The sequence below is a fragment of the Molothrus ater genome, chromosome 6, assembly GCF_012460135.2.
Source record: "Molothrus ater isolate BHLD 08-10-18 breed brown headed cowbird chromosome 6, BPBGC_Mater_1.1, whole genome shotgun sequence".
NCBI classification, from domain to species: Eukaryota; Metazoa; Chordata; class Aves; order Passeriformes; family Icteridae; genus Molothrus; species Molothrus ater.
Genome location: NC_050483.2, coordinates 35,314,036 through 35,319,889, shown reverse-complemented (window position 1 = coordinate 35,319,889; position 5,854 = coordinate 35,314,036). Strand labels below are relative to the sequence as shown.

The 5,854-nt window shown below is 36.2% G+C and overlaps 1 long non-coding RNA gene across 1 annotated transcript; it reads right to left on the bottom strand.

Annotated features, from left to right (window-relative positions):
* Nucleotides 1–336: 336 nt before the first annotated feature.
* Nucleotides 337–1,431, bottom strand: LOC118687586 (uncharacterized). The gene is made up of 2 exons (XR_004980351.1): nt 1,109–1,431; nt 337–1,027 (listed from the first exon to the last, which is right to left on the bottom strand). It is a non-coding gene; the product is annotated as an uncharacterized LOC118687586 (long non-coding RNA).
* Between the last annotated feature and the right edge of the window lie 4,423 nt (nt 1,432–5,854).

The window sequence follows — 5,854 nt, the reverse complement described above, 5'->3', positions numbered from 1 at the left end:
TTCATTCTTGGAAACCATGCAATTAGTTTTTGTTGAATTACAAAATAAATTCTCATGCAGGCACCAAACATGAAAGACTTCAGTGAAACGAATAAATTAAATAAAGTTGTATGACACAAATAACAGAGAAGTAACCATAGTAAAAAGTAGAAAACCTTGATGATAACCAGGTTTGCATTTAATATGTGTTCACAGAAAGCACAAGGTAGCCACAGCTTACACTGCTCATACCCTTCCCAGTGTTTCATCTGCACTCTGCCTACTTCCTGCCTTGGCCATTGCACTGAGGTCATAACTTGGATCACAAGAGTTGTTTTGATTTGAGTAGGAGAGTGATTTCTAGTGAAGACAATTATGACTTTATTGCAATCTTATTTATTTATCAAGAGTACAAAAATTTTCTCCTTTCTAGTTAGGAGTTACAATGTTTGTCTGGGCTGCCATGCCCCAGTTAAAAATCAGAACAAAAAGCTGCTTCCAAGCTTGAAATTCTGCAGCATTTAATTCATTTTTTGCAATATATTTTGTTGTCCCCTCATGCACATAGATATAACATGCAATATAATCACTTAATTAATCCACATTCAGATACAATTTTTAAAACCATTGAGACATTTCCTCTAATTATAAATACCATAAAAATATAGGTACCGATTATACATCCACTGCAACTGCTTAAGTTCTCAGACAGTAGCCACTTCTACAAGAATGTGAAACCAATACTAGCTTTTTAAAAGTGGAACTTCTTTAAATAAAAAAATGTGAGTTTGCACATATCATAAAAAATTCTAGCTAATCATTTTTTATTTAAATGGGTTACTGCATATACATGTTACATATAGGCTATGCAAAATAACACAAGGACACTGTTCAAATGTGAAAAGGACAATTTTCTTTTTGGATAATAAAGATGCCCAATGATGATGAAAGGACAGGATTTTTCTTTAGAACTAAGTAGCAGTATTAACCTCAGCCATCTTCCAGGTTTTTTGGTCACTTGACTTCACTTGGGAAAAATAATCTGTCCCTGAAAATATAGAAAGAAAAGGTGAGAAATAAAAGAACAAAAGACTTCAGGAAGTAGGCCAAAACAAATAATGTTCCCTACCTAATAATATTGCAAGACTTTGTCAGCCTGATTCAGTCCAGAGCCTTGAATCTATTCCCTGTGAACATATTACTGTTAAAAAAAGAGAGAATGGAGCTTTAACATGGCACTCTGTAGTCAGTTTATTTCACAAGTGTTGAAGGCTAGTTGAGAAAGTGGAAAATTTTTGAAGATCTTGTCACATGCTCTAAATATGTCAAACAGATCTAGAACTAAAGCTTTGAATGCGTATTTAGGGATAGCACTATACAACAATAACTTTTTTTTTACAGTGCTCTTGCAGCATGGTAGCAGTGAATGTATCCTGAATGCTTTGCATTTGATTATCAACTGCAAAATATTTCTGAGGAATTAATTTCCATCACATTTTCCTTCTTTTTCATATTGCCATACAGCAGCACAAAAACACAGAAAATTGCAAAATTCTCCTGTAATACAAATCTTCAATATGTCACAATCATATAAAGCAGTAAGCCCCACAGAAGATGCACAGTAACACATGACAAAGACTATGCAAAAGAGAACAATATCTGAAGCCAAATTAGTTTATGTAATATCCTGTGTACTTCAATGTGAATATACTGCCATGTAAATTTTCAGTAAATATTATGAGATTTTAAAAGTCCTAAAAATTTAAAAAAACCCCTCCACCCAACAATGAAAAAACCCAGAAACTACCTTGTTTGTGTAGTTTCAATAACCTGCAATGGGATACTGTTCAGAGTTATTAACAATCTAGGGATTAAAAAACCCCAAACAACCACAACCCCCACAAAAACAGATGAAGAAGCCAAACCCTTAGTAACCCACAAATCGTGGTGGTCAGGACTTTGAGTCCTTTTATTGGAAAACCACACCAACACTTTTACTACCTTCTTTCTCCTGAAATATTAAGCTCAGTCTTTTGTCACCTCTTCTCTCAGCAGGGCATAATAAAGATATTTTTCCCCTCCAAACAAAGGTCTTTAACTGAAATGTTCCAGGCTGCTACACATGTGTGGTGGAAATGGGCCTGGCCTAATCATTTTTCCTCCCTGTCCCGTGACAAATTCAGCAGAGAGTATCACTACCTCTAGAAGCTCTGCCCAGACAGAGCTGTCAGGCAGCCCATGGCTTCTTGTTTACATGTAGATGTCAAAACCAAGTTTCCTGTTCTCTAGGGGTTTAGGCCAAAAATCTAATCACAAACACATGCATGGAAGTGGTAGCCATCAGTCTTAGGAAATTAGGTCATTGAATTATAAGGAAAAAAGGTTCTGAAGTAGACATTTACTGGGATTTTCAAAATCATTATTTAAAAAACAGCAGCTAGCTCTCTCTGAAACTAGAGCGTGGCCAGACTAACAAGGCCATTTTGAAAACACTAAAATTCTTTTAAAAAACCATGAATGAATGCTGGCAGTATTTCCCCAAACAATGATAGAGGAATACAGGACTGGAGAACATGTTTGTTCAACGTGCCTGTATAGACAACGGAGAGAGACAAGAATCCCAGAGGCTGAGTTAGTTCATAAAGCAGAGAGTGCCTCTCTCACCACTGACTATATAAGACACCTAAAATAATTCACTTACAGGAGCCTTTGCTAAGTGCATTGAAAAACATGGTTTTCATCTGAACTAATGGACAAATGAATCTCTAATTTGATGAGTTCAAAAAATTAAAGGGGAAGGATGTAAAGTTGTTCAGTAGTACTGTGGGCCAGATACAGGATTTTGGATAACTTTTCAATAGTACTGAAACAGAGAAGGAGCACTGAAGCAAGAAATCAGATATAAACTAACTTAATGTGCATGGCCTTAGATATCTGGGGTCTTATTAATTCAATTGTTTCTGAAGTCACAGTCAAACTTTTCCAGAACAAAGAAAATTATTATTTCTCTTTACTCCCTCTTGCTATTAAGAGGGAGTAAAGAGAAATAATAATTTTCTTGATATTACAAAGGTGGAAATTTTATATATGAGCAACAAATGAAGACAAATATTTTCAGTCCTGAAAGGTTTCAATGTTTTTTTTGATGAAAAAAAGATAGCTGAATGAAGAAAAGAGGCATTTGAAGGGTGTGGTGAACTGACTCTAGCTAGACACCAGATGCCCACCAAAGCTTCTCTGTCACTTCCCTCCTCAGCTGAGAAGAGAGAATATAAAGGAAGGCTTGTGTGTCATGGTAAGGACAGTGAGAGACACCTACTATCACAGGCAAAACAGGCTTGACTTGAGGAAATTAGTGCCTGCTTTGGCCACATCCACCTGTTTCAGAGTGGGGTCCTCCATGATCAACAGGTGGATTTCTACTCACTGTGGCCCCCATGGGCTGCAGAGGCACAGCCGGACTCACCACGGTCTTCACCATGGGCTGCTTTGGCACTTGGGGCGCTTTCTCCCTCTCCTTCACTCATCTGGGTGCCTGCAGAGCTGTTCCTCTCAAATATTCTCACTCCTCTCTTCTGACTTCTGTTGGTCTGTGCAGGTTGTGCCCTCCCTTCTTAATTACGTTTTCAGAGAGGTGTTTCCACCATCACTGCAGGGCTCAGCCTTGGCCAGCGGTGGCTCTGTCCTGGAGCCACCTGGCATCCCTTCCTCCAGGAGCTTCCCAAAGAAGCAATGCCTGCAGACCTTTCACTACCAGAACCTTGCCACACAAACCCAATATGAAGGCATGAGGTTACCATCACCACAGATGATCCTGGCCATGCATTTATTCTTTGAGATTATAAAGCCTATTTGCCTTAATCATCACATCACCATGGATTTTGCTGTGAAACACACATTGGTTTAACTGTCTCTTCAGTACTGAGTAACACTCCTCTAACTTAGGGAAGTGATTGTGTTAAAATGGCTTGGAGCAAATGACAGAGAAAATAATAGTCTTAACTTTGAATTAATTGCTTGGAAACTAAAGTCAATGAAACTATTTCTCTTCTTACATTGAAGTGTAGTTAATTGTCTGTAGGTCATAGTACTCTTGCATAAACCTGGAATCTGCACATTTTGCACATAAACTAACCTATTAATTTTGTCTTCACCTCACTGTAACTAATTAAATTTTCAGATTTTCCAGGATAACTATATCCAGCTGCCATTACATTAAGGCAATTCTTGCTGTAAGCCATGCTAACAAATTTTCCTGTGTCTATTATAGAATCTCAAGTGTCACAGGCTGGAATGTGACATAGTTGAATATTTCTATTACAATGATTTCTCAGTCTACATGTTTCAATGCTGTTTTTTTAATTATGCTTCAGAACTGGGCCAGATCACAATTGTCTGTTTTGTTCAGGGTGTAGTAAAAATAATTAAATATATCTCTGCTCATTTAGTTAAGAACTGCGTGTAAAAATGATGAGTGAGTGTTGCAAAACAGATAATTGATATGCCTCCATTATAATTTATTCTTATTTCTAACCAACATTTCCCCCAAGGCAGAACAATACCAGTATTATGGAGGTTTTTGATGCAAAGCAACCCATGTACTAACCTTTGATCATGAAATAGGGTGGTTCTTAATCTTATTCTGTATCTCTACAGTTTCATTCACTGCAAGTGAAGTGCTGAATTTATAGAACAAACTGCCAGACAAATGCTACCCTGAGTAGGCTGTTCTTTGCAATATGTATATTTGAATTAGAAAGGTCAATTGCATCCAGAAAGAATGCTTAGAACTTTTGAAATCTTTAGATCAAAAGTGTACAATGTACATAAACACCAGAATCTCATATAAGAAGAGTCATATTTGTCTAAAAGCTACAGTTTTCAAGTGTAGAACATTTACAGGATCTCAAAGAAGTATGAAATTAATTTTTTTTCCTTTGCAGAAAGATTGTTTTGTCTGTAGAAATGTCTTTAAGCAGACTACAGTTAAGTCCAATCTATTCTTCAGCCATGATCATCTAATGGCTCTTTTCAAACTACTTTTTAAACATCTCTTTATCATGAACAGACATTAAAATTTGCTATCCATACTTCTTGCTTAAGAGTGATAGCTAAGATAAAACCTAACTGGATGAATTTATTGTAGGTTTTATTACAAGCACATATGACTGTAGTTGTTGAAGATTATTGACAGTCTGCAAATATTTTTGTCATTAAAATACACAGTACTGTGGAAAAAGAACAGAATAGGTATGCATATCAATGAAAATTTATTTAAAGTTTAAAATAAATTTAAGAAATATTTTTGAAATCCCTGTTTAAAATTTATGTAAAGCTTTCAAGGTAGTGGGACTTCAAAAGAAAATATAGTTCTATAGACCCAGCTAAAACTTTGAAACTACATTTTCAACATGGTAAGAAAGCCCTGTCTCTCTTCTGCAAATAACAATCTGTAGATAATGTTCGTGAGCATCATGTGATTCCTATCTCTCCAAACATTCGTTATTGTACTCATGAAAGGAATAAGGGAAGTGGTCTCAGACCTTTGCAATGAAACACTTCTGTGACAACAGCTGAACTTTATCCCAGGCAGAATAAACTTTTGACGAAGAGCTCTGGCGGAAATGTTGAACATCTATCTTCATGAACAGCATACAGGATAAATAATCCAAGTGATATTATTACAAGAAGCACTTTGTGAGTGTTAACTAGAGAATTCAGAGCTTAATCCAGTTTATTACCATATATTCAACATAAAGATTTAATTTAATCTAGTGTTATAGATGAAAATTTAAATATGCCAGACTCAGGAAATATAAAATTGAGGTTCTCACAGCCATTGGCATTGAGGCCCTTTGCAGAGGCATTGAATTTT